Below are 22,960 nucleotides of genomic sequence, written 5' to 3' on the forward strand. Positions count from 1 at the left end.
TCCTCCTAGGGAGTGTGATGTCATGCTTGGGAGCAACAAAGGATCTCTCTAGCAGTTAAAGCAACACACAACACAGTTCCCACTCCAGGCCAGCAGGGAAACCTCTGAACCTGACTGCTGAGGAGCTGCTCTCTGTGGTCAGGAGGAGGTAAGTTAGGCCAGTCTGTGAAGGGAAGGGGAAGTGTGTGGACGTGAGAAGGGGAGCTGGAGGATGAGCAGAGTAAAGGCTCACTCCTAGCTGGAGTGCATGGTCCGGATTCCGGTCTCTGAGTTTGTAGGGACACTGACGGTCCTGCAGCAGAAACCGGAGGAAGTAGCAGCTGTAAATGCTCTGTTTCCAACTAAGGCTCGGAAGCCCCAGCAGCGACGTGTGTGAGCCAGAATGAAAAGGCTATGGATGCCTGCCATATGAGAAAGTTCCAAAAGAGAGTCAACAGGGGGAACTTCAGTGAACTCAGTACTGCAAGTACCTCAGATAAGCGCTAGAACGGAGGCCACACTACCTATCTGCAGAGAGAGAATTCCAAATTTGCTTCCAGGCTGACCAACTCCTTCTCCATCTGTACTCTGGGTCCTGGACGGCACTTGCCAAGTACAGGTAAATGAACTGCACAACTGTGTCTGTCATCTTTCTCCTGCACCTGGCGCACAGCTCTGCTACATCCTGCACTGCACACCATCTACCAACTTTTTCATCTGCCCTACGACTATGGCCCTACCTGTGCAGGGCTTCTACATCTTAGCTGCACCACAACATCTGTCCTAGAGAAGCGACAATGCAGCGCGGGTCAATCTGATCAGAAACCACAGATGACGTCACGTATCATTCACCTATAAACGTTATTCACCCCTTTGCATGGACGCCCAGGGCCACGGAACGGGTCATCACCACCAACGTGACACATCCCTCTGAGACACCGGCCCAGTACCGATTAACCCCACTTCCCTGGTTGGCCACCCACACTCCATGTCAGATTCATCTTGAACTGGGGAATTCACGATTTGACTTGATAACCCAGGCATGGTATGATAGAAAGAGCTACATGGACTAATGTGAAGTGTGGCCTGCTGCATCATTCACTTTTGGTGGAGGTGAAGGACACAAGGAAAGGGGTTCTTCCTGACCAGGAGCCAGCACTTGATGACTCAGTGCTTGCATTTTTTGAAACTTCAGAAGAGGAGGGCATATTTGCTGGTGTCTGTTTCGGCAATGTAAGCCAAAACCAGTTCCTGATGCTCCGGCTTTAAAAGTGGTTAACCTACTCTCAGAAAAGGTAGCCTTCCAAGCGTTCCGGAGCCAGACCATGACGCAGGCTCAACACCTCCTGCCTTAGCTGCTATTGTGCTTTTGCCACTACCAGAAGATGCACCACCACCATCAGCACCAGCTGGCCCCCCCACGCCCACGTCCGCGGCCTCTTCCACCATACTTCAAAATTTTGGAGAAAATGTACCCAAAATAACATCAGATATATGGTACTGTATCAGAAGCGTACAGCTCTATACAGTCAAAGGATAATTGTCAATCTCCCTATATATTCCATCAGTCACACAGAGACGCTCACAGGCTCAGTATGGATTAGACAAGAATATAAAAAGTAGAAAAAGTGTACAGTATCATCAGATAGCAGGTATATATAGTATAGTTTAAACATTCTAAATCTCCGTAGATATTTCAGGAGGCAGACACAGACGCACTCAGGCTCAGTATGGATTACAATACAATATAAAAAGCCATAAAACGGTAATGGATCTGAAGAGTATAGCTGTTCACAGTGTAGTGGTCATTGTTGTCAATCTCAGTATTTATTTCCACAGTCAGAAAATAACTCTCACTTGGTCAGTTTGGATTAGACCAGAATATAAAAAGCAGGAAATGGGTAATGTATCACAAGTGTAGAGCTGTATACACTAGTGTTGGGGTAATTTTTAAATGTACATCTAAATTGCAGGACTAACCCACAGACTGTCACACGCTCAGGATGGATCACACCACAATATAACAAGAAGATCCGCAAGAAATAATCACACATGTGGGACAATGTTCCAGGTGTCAATGATTCACTTAGAGTGGTGGGTGGAGGAGGACTTCCTGGCAGAAAGGGTACAGTATCACCAGGTATCAGGTATATATAGCATATTTTAAACATTAAAAATGTACGTCAATATATCAGGCATAGTGTTGAGCCACCCCGCTAGTGTTCGAGTTCATTTTGGTTTGTCGAACAGGAGGCAAGTTCGTCGAATGTTCGTCGAACGCTCGACGAACACCGTCGAACACCATTGAAAACAATGGCAGGCAAACACAAACACATACTAACACATAGAAAACAATTACAAAACACCTTAAAAAGTGTCCCAAAGCAGACAAAATGCTCAGAATACAAAAATAACATATGGAAAAGGGCAACTACATATAGAAAGGAGGTGGAGGAGTAAAAGGAGGAGAAGACACAGATATAGGCATGTCATGCCCTTATGAAGTCAAGAAAGGCTGGAATAAAAATGTAAAATACAAAAAAAAAAATCTGTAATCGAAGACGATCATATACCGTCGGACTTCCCACCATAAATTATGCCAACTGCTGATCGGGCGGCATTATTCCCACGAACCTCCGAACAGCGTCCATGAAGGCAAAGTGTTTGGTTTCCGGGGGCAGTATGGTTGCAAAGCTGAGCCTTAAAGGAATGTCCAGAAGGGCACCACCTGGAGTGGAGCCTGCGGCTTAATTCGACTCCACCTGGGAAACCTCAACCATGCCAGCTACAGAAAAGATGGACATGCGTTAAGCTTACTAGAGAGACACGCAAGGCTCTGGCACGCGAGATCGAGCAATAACAGGTCTGTCATGCCCTTACATGTCCGGGGCTGCATGGGCGCTACACTGAAAGGACCAGCGTGTGTCGCTTACAGGTGCAGATAACCCGCTGAACACCGATAGTGATGGGGATCTGGGATTCCAATTCTTCCCCGTGTACGAGGATTTCCCAGTAAGTGCAGGTCAACCGGAATTCCGGAATTAGGCCTAGCCTGCATTCCAGAAATAATGTCCAAACCACAGGTGCTGTAGCTTGCTTAACAGCTGGGCTCCTATGCTGAGTAGCACGCAGTTCTTACATAAACAGGTGGCATAGCTTGGTTCATGGGTGGGCAACTCTGCTGAGTAGCATACAGTGCTTACATAAACAGGCAGCATAGCTAGGTTCACAGGTGGGCTCCTCTGCTGGTACTAGTCCCTAAGTATTCACTGGGCTAAATGGAGTTAAAAAATGGTTCTTACATAAACAGGCGGCACAGCTTGGTTCACGGGTGGGCTCCTCTGATGAGAAGCAGACACAGTTACTAGGCCCAAAGTATTAACTGTGCTAAATGCAGTCAAAAACGGGTTCTTTCATAAACAGGTGGCATAGCTAGGTTCACTGGTGGGCTCCTCTGCTGAGTAGCAGACAGTTCTACAAGGCCCTAAAGGATTTTCTGGACAAGATGCGGTAAAAAATTATTAGAAACACACACGGTGTAGCTCCTTGACAGGTGCACTACACCACTGGCTACCAGACACCGCTACTATGCCATGAAACAGTCTATTAACATTGAAAACCATTATTGATGTGAAAATGAAGTTACGCTTTTGTTGAACGAACCGTTCTCGAACGGAACCTCGAACAGGCGAATTTTAAGCAAAGTGTTCGAGTTCGACGAACGGATCGAACGCCGCCCAAAACAGCTAGAATTTTAACTTGGCAAACAGGTCGACTCGAACACCACTCATCTCTAATCAGGAGGCAGACTGAGACGTTCTCAGGCCCAGTATGGATTCGACAAGATTGTAGAAAGTTGAGAAAGGGTACAATATCACTGGATAGCGTGTGTATTTCCGGAGTTCGACAAAGACACTCACAGCCTCAGTATGGATTAGACAAGAATCTAAAAAGTAGAAAAAGGGTTATGTATTCGAAGGGTACACCAGTATACACTGTTGGGGTATTTTTCAATCTTCATATATATTTCAGTCTCAGTAAGACAGTTCAGACTCTCTGCAAGAGGAAACGAGATGGATACAAGTACAGATGGAAAGTCGAATGATTGCAGAAATTTTGGAATTACTAATCACCGGAAAAACTCCAGGGAGAATTCTCAGAGGCGATGCTGACCCTCAATTACTTTGTCTGTGGAGACAGCGAAAACAGTTCTTGTGAACCTGACCAGAACACCAATCACAACAACCTGACAAAAGTCGAAATCAGGAAGATGGTAGACAAAGGCCAGGAGAGGTACGTAAGTGACTGGAAGAATGACATCATCAGCTCACAGAAACTGACCATGTACCAGGGTCTACAGAGAGACTACAGACTGGCCCCATATCTGGAGAAACTCACGGACCCCAGAGACCGCAAGATCCTGAGCCGATATAGACTCAGTGCCCACAGTCTGGCCATCGAGGTCGGTCGACACAGGCAGAGCTACAAGCCCAGGGAGGAAAAACTGTGCCAACACTGTGACCAGGAGGCCCTGGAGGATGAGACCCACTTCCCGCTTCACTGCTCCAAATACTCAGCAGTGAGGGACACTCACTTCAGGAGACTCTCACAACTCTTCCCGGATTTCATGACCATGAAGGAGGAAGAGAAAACATATATCCTGCTGGGGGAAGAAGTGAGAGCAGTGGAGATAGTGGCGCGGTATGTGAGCGAATGTCATAGACTGCGAGAAAGAGAAGTATGATATGCCATGGACTTCTATGGCCCCCACCCTGGATATGCCCCATCCCCCCATCCACCTTCCCTATGCCATGGACTTCTATAGCCCCCATCCTGGATCTGCCCCATGCCCCATATTCACCTTCCCTATGCCATGGACTTCTATAGCCCCCATCTGGATCTGCCCCCACCCACCTTTCCTACAGCCCCTTCCCAACATCCCTACAGTCCCTATCCCTACTCCCTTTTGTACACTTGCTTTACTAATGTGTATTTAGTCCTGCCAATAAAGCTTCTTTGAATTTGAATTTGAAGAAATGTTTGCTGTATCGCAGTACCGTGGAACCCATCACCGTTACTCATCTCCATCAAATTGTGATCACAGGGAGAGATGTAGACATTGTCCTCACTGCCTATCATGATCTGTCAGGTAACTTTGGAGTGCAAAAGATAGAAGCCACAGGCCGTAGGCCGTAGGATTGGCATGAGAGGACACATTTAAAAATGTGTGCAGGAATGTCACACGTCTGTGAGTCGGAAAACCGTGAAAGCTGATGATAAACCACCACTGCATCTCATTGTGAGTCGACGTCCATAACAATTGGAAGCCATTGATCATCTGAAGATAGAGCCCAGCAGGACAGGGCATAGCTACGTCTTAACCATCATCTATCATTTCACCGAATTTGTATTGGCAGTCCCAATGAAGTATTTAACAGGCCAGACTACACAGTGGTGGAGCAGGGAGAGGTAAGTATTGCAAGTGCTGGTGCCCTGAGCAAGCAGGGGGGGCCCACTCGTGGCCGGCGGTACTGGCACAGGGCCCCTCATAGTACGCCGGTGTGTCTGACGGCGGGTGTGCACCCCCACCATCAGAGACACTTGATTGTACTATGAGGGATCCTGTGCCAGTGCAGTTGCCCAAGAGTGGGCCCACCCACCTGTCCAGGGCAACGACACTCGCGCGGGTGCGTGCGCCAGGCGGTGACCCCGGCCTTGTGGGGGGAGGCAGCCCAGTTAGGGAGGTGTAAAAAATGGCATATGTTGATGTTGGACATTCAGCAGCTGCAAATGGAGTAATTGAAGAAGTCCACGGAAGAGGAGGACAAAAGCGAGCCATTTTTCTGGCAACCTACGTGTCAGCAGGGGAGGGTGGGACAAAATCCTTTGAAACCCATGCATGGTTCATTTTAATGAAGGTTAGATCATCAACATTTTGGGTCAACAGATGGGGCCTATTTTCTGTCAGGATTGATCCAGCAGCACTGAAGACTCTTTCAGATAACACACTAGCAGCAGGGCAAGCGAGCTCCTGTAAGGCACATTGTGCCAATTCAGGCCAGGTGTCAAGTTTACTGGCCCAATAGTCAAAGGGGAATGACCGGTGAGGGAGAACATCGATATGGGAGAAGCATTTTGTTACCTACCATAGTTGACAACTGCTGTCTCCTGTCACTTTCAATCGATGCAGTATTACAAGTCATGTGAGCGCTACTTGAAAAATCAGTCCACAACATGGTCATGAAACCCCTGTGTCCAACGCCACTTCGGCTGTGTGCACCATGAACACCTCTTCCATGTTGCCCCCTACGGCTCGTTGGAGAAACATCACCGCCGCTGTGTGCTGGGAATGCCTCAAACAAACGGTTTACCAGAGTTGCTTGTTTGTTAGCCAATATTAGCTCTAGGTTCTCCTGTGGCATGATGTTTTGCCTTTATAGCGTGGATCCAGGATGCTGGCCAACCAATAGTCATCATCGTTCATCATTTTGGCAATGCGTGGGTCCCTTTTTAGGATCTGCAAGGCATAATCAGACATGTGGGCCAAAGTTCCAGGTGTCAATGATGCACTGCGAGTGCTGGGTGGAGGAGCACTTTCTGGCAAATCAACATCCCTCCAGTCACGCACAAACCCTGTACCTGACCTTGCCACACCAACATTTTGTCTTGCCCCCTGAGAAGCATCCTCCTCCTCTAAATAATCATCCCCAACATCCTCCTCCTCCTCCTCTTCCTCTTCTTCCTCCTCCTCGTCCACGAGACTTCCCTGAGCAGACAATGGCTGACTGTCATGAAGGCTTCCCTCCTCCTCTTCCTCCTCAGCTGCAGACGCCTGCTCCTTAATGTGCGTCAAAGTTTGCATGAGCAGACGCATAAGTGAGATGCTCATGCTTATGATGGCGTTGTCTGCGCGTACCAGCCATGTGCATTCCTCAAAATACTGAAGGACTTTACAGAGGTCTTTCAGCTTCGCCAACTGCACACCAGACAACTCCATGTCTGCCCGCAAACCGCCTGACTGTGTATCCCCCCACAAATGAATTACAGCCTGCCTCTGTTCGCACAGCCTCTGAACCATGTGCAGAGTGGAGTTCCACCATGTTGCAACGTCGATAATTAGGCGGTGCTTGGGAAGGTGGAGCAATCGCTGCAGCTTTTGCATATGACTGGAGTGTACGGATGACCAGCGGATGTGCGAGCACAGGCTTTGCACCTTATGGAGCAGTGCTGTTAACTCTGGATAATTATTGAGGAAGCACTGCACCACCAGATTCAAGGTGTGAGCCAGGCAAGGTATGTGTCTGAGTTTTGAAAGGGCTATGGCTGCCACAAAATTCCGGCCGTTATCACTAACTACCTTGCCTGCCTCAAGATGTAGACTGCCCAGCCATGACTCAGTTTGTTGCTGCAAGTAGTCAGCCAGTACCACCGCGGTGTGTCTGTTGTCGCCCAAACACATCATCTTCAACACAGCCTGCTGACACTTACCACTAACTGTTCGATAGTGGGACACCTCATGTGCAACACTGGCAGCCGCGGATGGACTGCTCATGTGACTGCGCTCTGTGGACGAGCTTTTGCTTCTGGAGGAGGAGGAGGGTCCAACGCCTACAGCCAACTGTTTCCTATACCGTGGGCTAGGCAGCACTGTCCCACCACCGCTGTCCCCTGTGGACCCTGCATCCACCACATTAACCCAGTGCGCAGTGATGGACACGTAGCGGCCCTGGCCATGCCTACTGGACCATGCATCTGTTGTGAGGTGAACCTTTCCACTCACTGATTGCTTGAGTGCATGGACAATGCGGTCTTTCACATGCACGTGGATGGCTGGGATGGCTTTTCGCGAAAAGAATTGCCGACTGGGTAGGTCATAGCAGGGTACTGCGTAGGCCATGAGCGCGCCGAAAGCTTTACTTTCAACCAACCAGTAGGGCATCATCTCTAACGAGATTAGTTTGGCAATATGGACGTTCAAAGCCAGTGTACGTGGATGAGAGGATGAGTACTTTCTTGTCCTACTCAGAGTCTCTGGTAGGGTGAGCTGGACTTGAGAGCTGCATATCATGGAACTAGCGGTGGACATGGCGGACTGAGAGAGGGTTGGTGATGGTGTTGGTGGTGTTTCTGATGGCCTAGATTCAGTCTTTCGTAGCAATAACATTGTGATTCCATGACTGATTTGCCCTTGCGACGAAACCTCGACATTTGCTGCTGGTGGTGGGCTAACCGGTGGGCTTACATTGGGGGAAGTGATGTAGCGTTGCTGACTACCTTCATTCGGAGCAGGTGCACATGTGGTACGTGAGGTTTGGTAGTCCGTCCACACTTGCAAGTGCATGGTGGTTAAATGTCTAAGCATGCAACTGGTATTCAAATTTCTCAGATTTTTCCCTCGGCTAAAGGTCTTTGTGCACTTCTTACAGATAACCTTTGCCTGATCATTAGGATTTTGTTCAAAAAAGTGCCACACTGCACTCTTCCTACTATGGAAGACATTTTGAGGCCTTGCACGCTGTGCTAATTTGACCGTCTGGCCAAGCTGTCCTGCAACTCTTTTGGTTTTTGTAACCCGCTTTTGGACTGCTACGGTCCTGCCAGATAACAGCTGTTTCGATGTCGTTGCCTGCTGCGGATCCTCCTCCTCCTCTTCTGAGCTATTGGCAGCGGCACCCTCTTCCCCCAATGGATGCCAATCTGGGTCAACAACTGGGTCATCCATCACCTCCTCTTAAATTTCATGTGCACCTTCCTCTGTGTCACCGTGTAAGGTGGTATAGTATGCGGGAAGGGGCACCTGAGTTTCATCAGGGTCTGATTCTGCCTCAGTACACTGCGAGGACATGTAGTGCTCTGAGTGAATGTACCAGCAGAAAAATCTAGCAGTGGCTGTGCATCAGTGCACTCCATGTCAGATTCATCTTGGACTGGGGAATTCACGATTTGACTTGATAACCCAGGCATGGTATGTGAAAAGAGCTCCGTGGAGTAATCTGTAGTGTGGCCTGCCGCATCCTTCGCTTTTGGTAGGGGTGAAGGACACAAGGAAAGGTGTTGTTCCTGACCAGGAGCCTCCACTGACGACTCAGTGCTTTTATTTTTTGAAACTTCAGAAGAGGAGGCAAGAGAGTTGGAGGCTGTGTCAGCAATGTAAGCCAAAACTTGTTCCTGAAGCTCCGGCTTTTAAAGCGGTTTACCTACTCCCAGAAAAGGGAGCCTTTGAGCCCTTGTGGAGCCAGACGATGATGCAGGCTTTTGCCACTACCAACAGATGCACTACCAACACCACCACCATCAGGACCAGCTGGCAACCCCCGCCCACTTCCACGGCCTCTTCCACCATACTTCCTCATTTTTGTGAAAATGTACCCAAAATACCACAGCTATATGGTACTGTAAAGCAAGGTAGAAGGTTTATATAGTATTGGTGAGAATTTGAATCTCACTAGAGATTTGAGGACGCTGAACTATTGTCTCAGGCCCAGTAGAAATTACACCTCAATGTAACAGGCTGAAATTGGATGGTGTATGAAAAGGTGGAGGGTGTATGTAGTATTGGTGAGAATTTGAATCTCACTAGAGATTTGAGGATGCTGAACTATTGTCTCTGGCCCAGTAGAGATTACACCTCAATGTAATAGGCTGAAATTGGATGGTCTATGACAAGGTGGAGGGTGTATGTAGTATTGGTGAGAATTTGAATCTCACTAGAGATTTGAGGACGCTGAACTATTGTCTCAGGCCCAGTAGAGATTGCACCTCAATGTAACAGGCTGAAATTGGATGGTGTATGACAAGGTGGAGGGTGTATGTAGTATTGGTGAGAATTTGAATCTCAGTAGAGATTTGAGGACGCTGACAATGATGCTCAAGTATGGACACAGGCAGCCTAATAAGCAGGACTGCTGCACACAAAAGGGTGGAAAAATGAACGCTTGGTAACTGTGCAGAAAAGAGGAAGAAAAGTATTTTTGCTTTTAAAAAAGCAGTTTGCATAGCAGTGTGCAAACAGCAATGCAGCTATCAGGGAGCCTTATAAGGCAGCCTAATAACCAACAGAGCTGATGCACAAAAATATAGCCTCCCCTGTCACTGCACACAAACTGTTGTGTTGTACAGTGGAAATCGCTAACAGCAGAAGCAGTTTTTTGGTTCTTCTTCCCTGCCTAATGCTCTCCCTTATTCAGAATCAGCAGCAGCAACCTCTACCTAATGCTAAGATCGGCAGAAGTAAGATGGCGGTCGGTGTGCATGCCCTTTTATAGCCTCTGTGACGCCACACAAAGCCAGCCAATCACTTGCATGTCCTTCTCAAAGATGGTGGTGACCGATGCCTATGTCATCGCGTTGCCCACAGTGTGCGTCCTCCATCATTGGCTGAAAAAGGGCGCTAGAAGCATAATTTGAAACACGACTTTGGCGTTTGGGTCACCGACCTCGTGGCCGACCTCACGCTATGGTCGGGTTTCATTTCATGAAACCCGACTTCAGCGAAAGTCGCCGACTTTTGAAGTTGACCGACCCATTTCGCTCAACTCTAATGATGAATGTTGGGAAGGGGTTAAAGTAAACATGATACCTGATAATGGATGTGAATGGGGGCTGGTTTTATGAGGGATAAGTTGGAGATATATTGGTAACACTTTGGTGTACATAAGTCACATACGTCACAGGAAGCACAGTAAAAAAAACACATTTTGAAATTAGATAGATAGGGAGAAGTATGGGGTATTTATTGTGCATTGAATCAAATTACAAAAGTGGTTAGGGTGTAAGAATAAATAGTTAGAAAATATATTTTAGGTGTTAGATCATTTCTTTAAAGAAAAATTCTGCAAAAATGAAATTCATAAGCCTATTACAAATGTTTCACTTCAATATTACTGTTTCATTTTTTTAAGGTCAACTTCATGTATTGCAGATAATTGCTCCATAAATAAATATCTGGGAATCTATTCTTGAAAGAATTAAAATCAGACTGCTGCTGCTGGAGATCATAACATTCATTATGGTCTGGTAAATACATCTTTCTATTATCTCAATCAAATTTTTGTCTTTCTGATCGACAAAGGTGAAATATTGTTATAAAACATAGTGTTCAATGGAAGTTTAAAATATTTTTATTGAAGGGTTTTTCTTACGTTTTAAATGGGTGTAAAGTGCTTATAAAAAGCAAACAACTTTGCAATTTATTTCTTATTAAAAGTACTTTCTGTCCTCAAGAACTGAGGGATTTTAGTGCTTCTCTAAAGCTAGCTGGAACATCAGATTTCCTGCACTCCTCCAATGCAATGACCATGCCAAGGGTTCAAACTGTCAATCTTCAGGAGTGCACCACCCACCGGCAAACAGGAAATTGTGATGCAAGGGAGTGGTGTGCTACTGAATACAAAAGATGAGTACACCCCTTTAATTTAGAGAGTTATGAAAAGGAATTTTTTTTATCTTCATCTGAACCCTTTTCTATATGAGCTCAATAGTATATCTTGACAGGAGGCGTTCTCTTGCTTCCTCATGGCTTGACCATATAATTACTGACAGCATTGTTGAGTTTCAACGAAGCTATGTAGGATCAGGATGATATTATGTAGACTGGATTCGAAGAAAACAATTTTGCTTTATAAAAAACATGAATTCTCAAATATTGATGAGAAAATTAAATGAAAACATAATACAAATTTTATAAACAGCCAATGGCCAATATATTCTTCATCTTTTCAAGCTGCATTTATTAAAAAATGTACAAATGTTTGTCCAATTTTAAACAATGAACATGCAATATAAGCTGTGGGGAAGCTATTTTACAATGAGAGTGAAAGGAATGAAGATAAAGTAAATATATAAAAATATGAGAGTGATCAATGTACAGGGTGGCCATTTATATGGATACACCTAGGTGGGCCATTTATATGGATACACCTAAATAAAATGGGAATGGTTGGTGATATCAACTTCCTGTTTAAGGCACATTAGTATATGGGAGGGGGGAAACTTTTCAAGATGGGTGGTGACGAGTTGAGCGAAACTGGTCGGTCAAATTCAAAAGACTTTCACTAAAGTCGGGTTTCGCCGAGCGAAACCCGACCATAGCGTGAGGTCGGCCATGCGGTCGCTGACCCGGGCTCCAAAGTCGGATTTCCCAGAATGCTTGCACGTGACTTTTTTCAGCCACTGAGCAAGGACGTACACTGTGGGCAATGAGATGACATGTGCAGCATCCGGGGAGAGAGAGAGTTTTCGCGCACTTTAAAAAAGCGGTCTGGCATGTAGGTGTGTTTACTGTCCTCCACTCCCTGCCAACTTTGCTTCCCCATTGACTTGCATTGGGTTTCGTGTTTCAGTCGGACCTTGTCATGTCGGATGCTGTTCACACCACAGCGTCCGGCAGGCAGCGGTAGTTCCATCTCCGTCCACTATAGCCTCAGTGGCGCCGGCTTGATTTTACTCAGGTTATCTGGGGTTAATCTAGCTGGAAATCAGGTGGGATGTTTGGTCACGCCCACGGTCTTTAAATAGTCGTGCTGGCCTGTGGGCGTCGCCGATTATAGCTTGTGTTTTGTGCCAAGTGGTTCCGGTCTGGAGTGGAGGTGTTGGAGAGAGAAATTCATATCTGGTGTCGTATGATCCGTTGTTACCTTTTCGCCTTCCTATATTTGTGCTTTGTTTTGCCCTGTTCACATTATAGTATTGTCCTGTGTGTTTGCTGCGCGGTGTGGTTTGAGTTCTCCCTGTCTGTCATTACTTTGTGGGTTTTGGTGGTTTGACAACTCACTGGGTGGAGGGTGGAGGGTTCAGCTTAGGGCTGAGCAGGAGATAAGGAGAGGCTGGAGGCTCAGGCATTTGCACCTTTAGCAAAAACCCTGGGTTGAGGGTCAGACAGGGTTTTCCCTAGTTTGAGGGACTCCGCAGGGGCCCGGGTTTTGTCAGCCTCCTTCGACCTAAGCCTCGCATAACATTATAATCGGCCCAACATTTTTCCATGGATTCCATGACTTCCATAAACCGCCAGTTGGCGGTGCTGTCCGTACAGGTCACCGAGTTGAAGGGGGCAGTTCAGCAGCAGGGCCTGGTTGTAGCTAATGTGCAGGCGGCTTCTGCTGGTGCAGGTGCAGAGCCTAAGATTCCGCTGCCTGAACGATTTTCTGGGGAACGCAGCAAATTTGTCATCTTTCGGGAGGCCTGCAAGTTATACTTTCGCATGCGCCCGGTCTCCTCAGGTAATGAGGCTCAGCGGGTGGGTCTGGTGTTATCATTACTGAGTGGGGACCCCCAAGCATGGGCGTTTTCCTTACCAGCCGACTCTGCTACATTTCATTCGGTTGAGAATGTTTTTTCAGCACTCGGGCTCATTTATGATGACCCCGACAGATTGGCTTTAGCAGAATCTAAGATCCGCGCCCTCCGTCAGGGGGAACGTATGGCGGAAGACTATTGTTCAGAATTTCGCCGTTGGGCAGTAGACACACAGTGGAACGACCCAGCACTGCGGAGTCAGTTTATTCATGGGGTCTCAGAAAGAGTTAAACAGGCCCTCCTGATGTATGAGACTCCTGCTTCGTTAGAATCTGCCATGAGTTTGGTTATCCGTATTGATCGCCGTTTGCGTCAAGGGGCGCAGGAGACGCTGCCTCTGGGGGAAAGCAGGGGTGCCAGTGTGGTTGCTGCAGATGAGCCCACGGAACCTATGCAAATCGCTGGGGTATCACATGTGCAGCGTCGCGTTCCTGGGTTCAGGAAGCATGGAGCATGTTTTTACTGTGGTAAAAGAGATCATTATGTAAATGCTTGTCCTGTGCTACCAAAGAAAGTCGCACTGGCGGAAAACTGGTAAGCTCAGAGGGTATGGAGGAGGCCCAACTGAGCGTATGCATATCCTCCATGATGGTATCTCAATGTATGCTCCCTGCCAGGGTTATTATTGCGGGCAGAGAGCTACCAATATCAGTGTTTGTGGATAGCGGTTCAGCCACCAATCTCATGGATGAGGAGTTTGCACGCATGGCAGGTTTCAAGATCGAAAAACTCCCTCATCCTATTCGCGTGGTTACCATTAATGCCGCTCCCCTCCCACAGGGGGAGATTACTGAGTTTGTAGCTGAGGTTAAACTCCACATTGGGGTCCTACATTCTGAGTGGGTTACATGTAAGGTACTCAATAATCTCCCAGCACAAATAGTCCTGGGTTTCCCATGGTTGTCTAAGCACAACCCGGTGATTGACTGGAGAACCCAGGACATAGTCCAGTGGAGCAGTTTCTGCCAGGAAAATTGCTTGGCCACATGTGTGTCCGCCGTGAAGTCCAGCCTTCCGGAGGCATTGCTGGATTTTGCGGACGTATTCTCTGAGAGGGGTTGCTCAGAACTACCTCCACATCGAGCCTATGACTGTCAAATTAGGTTAAAACCCGGGGCTAAATTGCCTAAGGCGAGGATGTTTAGTATTTCTGGTCCGGAGAGACAAGCTCTTAAGGACTACATTGCGGAGAGTTTAAGTAAAGGGCACATCCGGCCTTCATCCTCACCTGTAGCAGCGGGGTTTTTCTTTATAAAGAAGAAAGATGGGGGGTTACGCCCGTGTCTGGATTTCCGGGAGTTAAACCAGATTACGGTCCGTGATCCCTACCCGATGCCTCTGATCCCTGATTTGTTCAACCAGGTGGCTGGTGCGAAGTGGTTTTCCAAACTTGACCTCAGGGGGGCATATAACCTCATAAGGGTCCGTCAGGGGGATGAGTGGAAGACGGCATTTAATACCCCTGAGGGTCATTTTGAAAGCCTAGTTATGCCATTTGGGTTGACAACCGCGCCTGCTGTGTTCCAACATTTCATAAATGATGTATTTGCTCATTTGCTGGGGAAATTTGTGATTGTGTACCTGGATGATATCCTTATTTATTCGAGCGACCAGGACACTCATTTAGAGCATGTCAGGCAGGTGTTACAGCTGCTCCGTGAGAATAAGCTCTATGCTAAGCTTGAAAAATGCGTGTTTTTTGTTCAAGAGTTGCCTTTTTTGGGATATATCGTGTCCGCCGCAGGGTTTAAAATGGATGCCGCTAAGGTGCAAGCGGTGCTGCGATGGGAACGGCCTGGTAATCTAAAGGCGCTCCAGCGGTTCCTTGGGTTTGCCAACTATTATAGGAAGTTTATTAAGAATTTCTCTACTATAGCCAAACCGCTCACGGACATGACGAAAAAAGGTACCAATCTCGCTATCTGGTCTGAGGATGCGGTGCGTGCATTTGAGCTTCTGAAGAACCGTTTTGCTTCAGCCCCCATTCTGGTGCAACCGGACGTATCTAAACCTTTTACGGTGGAGGTCGATGCATCTGAGGTGGGAGTGGGGGCAGTACTGTCACAGGGCTCGTCCTTGAGCAATTTGCGTCCATGCGCCTACTTCTCCAAGAAGCTGTCGCCGGCCGAACGGAATTACGACATCGGCAACAGGGAGTTGTTGGCCATCAAATTGGCTTTTGAGGAATGGCGACACTTCTTGGAGGGGGCGGCCCACCAGGTCACAGTCATCACCGACCATAAAAACCTGCTCTATCTGGAGTCGGCCAAGCGTCTGTCTCCCAGGCAGGCTCGCTGGGCATTGTTTTTTACATGTTTTAACTTTCTGGTGACTTACCGTCCTGGGGCGAAAAACACCAAGGCGGATGCCTTGTCCAGGTGTTTTCCGGGGGGAGAACCTCGGGAAGAGCCGGTACCCATCCTCCAGGAAGGTGTAGTGGTTTCGGCTCTCACGACTGAGGTAGAGGCGGAGATTGCCGAGGCCCAGGAGGAGGTACCACCAGGACTTCCCGCTAATAAGTCGTTTGTACCCCTTCATCTTCGTCTTAAAGTGTTGGGGGAACACCACGACTCGGTCCTGGCCGGTCATCCAGGGGTTAGGGGCATCTTGGAACTGGTATCGCGCCGCTTCTGGTGGCCAAAAATCCGGCAGGATGTGGTTTCCTACGTGACAGCTTGCATCACGTGCGCCAGGGCCAAGTCGCCCAGAACCCGTCCTGCTGGCACTCTACAGCCTCTGGGGATACCTAGTAGGCCATGGACAGAAATCTCCATGGACTTTATCACAGACTTGCCTGCCTCGGCGGGGAACACGGTCATCCTGGTGGTGGTTGATCGATTTTCGAAGATGGCGCATTTTGTGTCGTTGCCTTCCTTGCCCAACGCGAAGACGTTGGCTCAGGTCTTTGTGCAGGAGGTGGTCAGACTGCACGGAGTTCCGTCGGACATAGTGTCTGATAGGGGTACCCAGTTTGTGGCGAAGTTTTGGAAAGCTTTTTGCTCACGATTGGGGATCAAGTTGTCTCATTCGTCGGCGTTTCATCCGCAGTCAAATGGTCAAACTGAGCGCATGAACCAAAATCTGGAGCAGTATTTGCGATGTTTTGTGTCTGACAACCAAGAGGAGTGGTCGACGTTCCTTCCCTTGGCCGAGTTCGCATTAAATAATCACCGCCAAGAATCATCGGGAGAGTCTCCGTTCTTTTGTGTTTATGGGCACCATCCTCAATTTTGTACCTTGCATCAGGGGGGCTCTGGGGGCGTCCCAGAGGAGGACCGGTTAGGAGTTCAACTATCATCGGTCTGGAGGAGTGTGAAACAGCGATTGCTGAGCATGAGTGCAAGATACAAACGTGTAGCTGACTCTAGACGCGTGCCAGGTCCGGACCTGTGTGTGGGTGATTGGGTGTGGTTAGCTACTAAAAACATAAAACTCAAAATTCCATCATTGAAATTGGGTCCAAGGTTTATTGGCCCTTTTAAGGTTGCTGCCATCATAAACCCGGTTGCTTTTCGGTTGGAGCTTCCTGCGGTATACAAGATACACAACGTGTTTCACAGGTCTTTATTGAAAAAGGTGGTAGGCTCTGTGGACACGACGCCGATGCCACCTCCAGTCATGGTGGATGGCAATTTAGAGTTTGAAGTCTCCAAAGTGGTGGACTCTCGAGTACTGCGCCGTACTCTTCAGTATTTGGTGCACTGGCGGGGGTATGGTCCGGAGGAGAGGTCTTGGGTTCCAGCCTCAGACATACATGCGGAGCGGCTGGTCAGTTCCTTTCACCGCCGTCATCCGGACAAGCCGGGTCCTATGAGTCTGGAGGGCCCTGGGGTCCCTCGTAGAAGACGGGGTACTGTCATGTCGGATGCTGTTCACACCACAGCGTCCGGCAGGCAGCGGTAGTTCCATCTCCGTCCACTATAGCCTCAGTGGCGCCGGCTTGATTTTACTCAGGTTATCTGGGGTTAATCTAGCTGGAAATCAGGTGGGATGTTTGGTCACGCCCACGGTCTTTAAATAGTCGTGCTGGCCTGTGGGTGTCGCCGATTATAGCTTGTGTTTTGTGCCAAGTGGTTCCGGTCTGGAGTGGAGGTGTTGGAGAGAGAAATTCATATCTGGTGTCGTATGATCCGTTGTTACCTTTTCGCCTTCCTATATTTGTGCTTTGTTTTGCCCTGTTCACATTATAGTATTGTCCTGTGTGTTTGCTGCGCGGTGTGGTTTGAGTTCTCCCTGTCTGTCATTACTTTGTGGGTTTTGGTGGTTTGACAACTCACTGGGTGGAGGGTGGATGGTTCAGCTTAGGGCTGAGCAGGAGATAAGGAGAGGCTGGAGGCTCAGGCATTTGCACCTTTAGCAAAAACCCTGGGTTGAGGGTCAGACAGGGTTTTCCCTAGTTTGAGGGACTCCGCAGGGGCCCGGGTTTTGTCAGCCTCCTTCGACCTAAGCCTCGCATAACAGACCTTCTATTTTTCACGATAGTCGGCCGATTTCATTCGCCTCGACTTTTGAGAAAGTCGGGTTTCATGAAACCCGACTCGACCCTAAAAAAGGCAAAGTCGTTCATCTCTAGTGGTGACCATGGTGGCCATTCTGAAGTCGGCCATTTTTGATCCAACTTAATAAATGGCCCACCCAGGTTTATCCATATAAATGGCCCACCCTGTATATTGGTATCACTGTACCTTTGAAATGACTGCTGAATATAAAGCTAAGTAAATAGTGTTAAAAAATAAGCCTAAATGCAGTAACAATTTGAATTTGTTGGCCACATCAGTAATTTCTGGCTGCTGGACGTCAGATTACAGTCTCCTGCTTCCAGGCATTTTCAGCACTTCTTTTGATTAGCCTTCCTGGAGTTACAGTGGGGAAAAAAAGTATTTAGTCAGTCAGCAATAGTGCAAGTTCCACCACTTAAAAAGATGAGAGGCGTCTGTAATTTACTTCATAGGTAGACCTCAACTATGGGAGACAAACTGAGAAAAAAAAATCCAGAAAATCACATTGTCTGTTTTTTTTTCATTTTATTTGCATATTATGGTGGAAAATAAGTATTTGGTCAGAAACAAAATTTCATCTCAATACTTTGTGATATATCCTTTGTTGGCAATGACAGAGGTCAAACGTTTTCTGTAAGTCTTCACAAGGTTGCCACACACTGTTGTTGGTATGTTGGCCCATTCCTCCATGCAGATCTCCTCTAGAGCAGTGATATTTTTGGCTTTTCGCTTGGCAACATGGACTTTCAACTCCCTCCAAAGGTTTTCTATAGGGTTGAGATCTGGAGACTGGCTAGGCCACTCCAGGACCTTGAAATGCTTCTTACGAAGCCACTCCTTCGTTGCCCTGGCGGTGTGCTTTGGATCATTGTCTTGTTGAAAGACCCAGCCACGTTTCATCTTCAATGCCCTTGCTGATGGAAGGAGGTTTGCACTCAAAATCTCACGATACATGGCCCCATTCATTCTTTCATGTACCCGGATCAGTTGTCCTGGCCCCTTTGCAGAGAAACAGCCCCAAAGCATGATGTTTCCACCACCATGCTTTACAGTAGGTATGGTGTTTGATGGATGCAACTCAGTATTCTTTTTCCTCCAAACACGACAAGTTGTGTTTCTACCAAACAGTTCCAGTTTGGTTTCATCAGACCATAGGACATTCTCCCAAAACTCCTCTGGATCATCCAAGTGCTCTCTAGCAAACTTCAGACGGGCCCGGACATGTACAGGCTTAAGCAGTGGGACACGTCTGGCACTGCAGGATCTGAGTCCATGGTGGCGTAGTGTGTTACTTATGGTAGGCCTTGTTACATTGGTCCCAGCTCTCTGCAGTTCATTCACTAGGTCCCCCCGCGTGGTTCTGGGATTTTTGCTCACTGTTCTTGTGATCATTCTGACCCCACGGGGTGGGATTTTGCGTGGAGCACCAGATCGAGGGAGATTATCAGTGGTCTTGTATGTCTTCCATTTTCTAATTATTGCTCCCACAGTTGATTTCTTCACTCCAAGCTGGTTGGCTATTGCAGATTCAGTCTTCCCAGCCTGGTGCAGGGCTACAATTTTGTTTCTGGTGTCCTTTGACAGCTCTTTGGTCTTCACCATAGTGGAGTTTGGAGTCAGACTGTTTGAGGGTGTGCACAGGTGTCTTTTTATACTGATAACAAGTTTAAACAGGTGCCATTACTACAGGTAATGAGTGGAGGAAAGAGGAGACTCTTAAAGAAGAAGTTACAGGTCTGTGAGAGCCAGAAATCTTGATTACTTGTTTCTGACCAAATACTTATTTTCCACCATAATATGCAAATAAAATGAAAAAAAAACAGACAATGTGATTTTCTGGATTTTTTTTTCTCAGTTTGTCTCCCATAGTTGAGGTCTACCTATGATGTAAATTACAGACGCCTCTCATCTTTTTAAGTGGTGGAACTTGCACTATTGCTGACTGACTAAATACTTTTTTTCCCCACTGTAAGTCAATTATGTGTCACACCCAAACAATGACGTTGCACCAGGCTGGCTAATCAAAAGCCGAGCTGTGGCTATCGGGAGTTAAGAGCTGGTTCTCATGGTTTCCACCCACAGATGTGGCTAACATGGACAATGGACTGGGTCCTGTGAGTCGATTTGCACCAATTCTAGTAATAATGTTCATTATTACTCTGATATATAGGATGCCTCCAGCTAATTGTCTGCTCTACATAATCTCTATCTATATGGCCCATAAGGGTAATGGAAACGGGCATGCTACATCTCCTTTATTACTCCCCTTGAGAAAGCATAACAGTGAAACGTGCAGTGGGGCACCGATGGCTCTATGTGGAGTCCCTTCACCTCAATATGGGTAAGCTCTATATTACCTTTATATTAGGTATGAACTAATTAAGCCTTGTTTTGTTTGTCTTCCAATATTATACTGCATAATATACATATAGACAGACTGATTATTTTTGTCTATATTGTCTTAATAGTCTGTACTTTAATTTACAGAATCATAACTTACACTTACATGCAAATTCTTACATGAATCATTGAAGTTCATTAGTATTCCCTGCTTTGTTTGACAGACTACACTGCTACCCTTTACTTTTTGTGAAATCCCCCTCCCACCTTTATCTACTTGATTTTATCCCCTTTTTAATCCTCTTACATGTTTAATTTACTTTCTGGTTCATGTCTTTTTTTACATTTAATCCTTAATTAAATTTTTACTTTTTATTCTCTTTTGAGTGATGTCTCTGGGTACTTTGTACCCTGACTTTGGTTGTGGACATTTTCTTGTGCAAGAAATTAGTTAATAAATGCAATACTGCTCCCTGGTGACATCTTATTCCAGAAGGGTCGATGGACACTGCAGGGACTGGGTGCAGCTCCAAACTTTTGTGACATCACATTTGAAACTCCTCTCAAACAAAACTTCACAGGAAGTATAGTAAAAAATACACATTTAGCGATTACGGTAGATAAATCGGGAGAAGGATAGGGTATTGTGTAATAAAGCAAATTACAAAAGTGGTTAGGGTATAAGAATAAATTGTTAGAAAATAGATTTTAGGTGTGAGATCATCTCTATAAAGAAAAATTCTGCAAAAATGCAATTCATACACCTATAACAAATGTTTCACTATGTCATTTCCCAGCTTCATTAATATCACTGTTTCATTTTTTTTAAGGTCTACTTCATGTGTTGCAGATAATCGCTCCATTTATAAATATCTGAAAATCTATTCTTGAAAGAATTAAAATCAGACTGCTACTGCTGGAGATCATACAATTCATTCTGGTCTGGTAAATACATTTTTCTATTATTTCATTAAATTTTTGTCTTTCTGATCGACAAAGGTGAAATATTGTTATAAAACTTACCATTCAATGCAAGTTTAAAATATTTTTATTAAAGGGGTTTTCTTATGCTTTAAATGGTTGTAAAGTGCATATAAAAAACAAACAGCTTTGCAATTTACAAGTGCTTCTCACAAAATTAGAATATCATCAAAAAGTTTATTTATTTCAGTTCTTCAATGCAAAAAGTGACAATCATTATAGTGTCATTACAAACAGAGTGATCTATTTCAAGTGTTTATTTCTGTTAATGTTGATGATTATAGCTTACATCCAATGAAAACCCAAAAGTCATTATCTCAGTAAATTAGAATACTTTATAACACCAGCTTGAAAAATAATTTTAAAATCTGAAATGTTGGCTTACTGAAATGTATATTCATTAAATGCACTCAGTACTTGGTCAGGGCTCCTTTTTCATCAATTACTGCATCAATGCGGCATGGCATGGAGGCAATCAGCCTGTGGCATTGCTGTGGTGTTATGGAAATGAAAGATATTGAAAGAATTGTGAGACATCACAAAAATATAGGACCGTAGGTCATGCACATGTTAATATGCAGATCATATAAAGAATTGGTGCAAGAAAAGACCACAAAAGAAAAACAAATTAAGAATATGTAAATTTTATTTGAACAATAATTAATAATCAGTACTCAAAAGTTAAAAAAACACAGACTGAACCAAAAGGGCAGGACACAACTGAGACACGGGTAAGGCTAGTTTCACACTAGCGTATGGAGGAGCTGCGGAGGGATGCAAACTTCCTCTGTGAAGCTCTGCCCACGGCCGCACCTCCTCCATTCAGCCCCGCCTCTGTCGGCATGCGGCCTGCGTACCCTATCGTTAGCATTAGGTACGCAGGCTGTGCCGATGAATGCAGATGCCTCCGCATGTGTCTTTTCGACGGTGCGGCAAGCTCATGGTCATGGCCAGTTCTCATGGTCCCCACCCACAGATGTGACTAACATTGACAATGGACAGGGTCCTGTGAATCAATTCTCACAAATTCTAGTAATAATGTCCATTATAACACTGATATATAGAGTGCCTCCAGCCATAAGTAATATTCACTGTAATCATACAATATATCTCATATTAAGTCTATAAATGAATTGTATGCTCTATAGAATCTCACTGTCAAAATGGCCCATTAGGGGAATGGAAGCAGGCATGCTATGTCTGATTTACTAAGTCCTCTAAAATATAGATTGGCTGTGCTGTCCATAGCAACCAGTCAATGGCACTTTCTCTTTTGCATTATTTTAAGAAATAATAGATGACCTCTAATTGCTATGGGCATCAAGACCTGTGTAACATTGAGCCATTTTTCATGGACAAGCTGTGAGTTGGGATAGTCACAGAGTACAAGGTCAAAAGCCAGGAGGGTACATCATAGACAGAGGGAAGAGACAAAGGCATAGTCAGGTAACGGTCCGAAGTCAAAGTACCAGAAAGATAATTGATCATAACAAAAGGGTTAAACAGACAGATGGTCAGAACGAGGTCCAAGGTCAGGCAAGGAAAGATTGTCAAGCAAAACTCAAGGTACAGAGAAAACCAACCACACTTATCTGAAGCTCCATCTGGCAGAAGTATGAAACTAACATCCCAGTTAAGTAGCTGAGCAATTACCTGCTATTATGAACATCTGGAGACAGCTATTACCTCCCAGTTTCAGATTGGACAGCTGAGCTGTCAATCAAGACACCAACAGCTCCGCACGCCCCTTCACCAGACTGAACAATGAGCTGTCAAAGTACAGACGGCTTCAGCACGCCCCTGTACCAGATTGGACTGCTGAGCTGTCAGTAACTGCATTCCAGACACACTGAGGGGTGGAATCGCGA

At 46.2% G+C, this 22,960-nt stretch overlaps 1 long non-coding RNA gene across 1 annotated transcript in view; it reads left to right on the plus strand.

The window, feature by feature from the left end:
* The first annotated feature begins 20,940 nt into the window (after positions 1–20,940).
* Positions 20,941–22,960, plus strand: part of LOC141084113 (uncharacterized) — a 52,020-nt gene continuing 50,000 nt past the window's right edge. The window contains exon 1 of the long non-coding RNA XR_012230934.1: positions 20,941–21,056. This is a non-coding gene — a long non-coding RNA (uncharacterized lncRNA). The remainder of the gene's footprint in view (positions 21,057–22,960) is intronic.

Source organism: Dendrobates tinctorius, unplaced genomic scaffold (genome assembly GCF_039654945.1).
Source record: "Dendrobates tinctorius isolate UK_male_01 unplaced genomic scaffold, ASM3965494v1 ptg000022l, whole genome shotgun sequence".
NCBI lineage: Eukaryota > Metazoa > Chordata > Amphibia > Anura > Dendrobatidae > Dendrobates > Dendrobates tinctorius.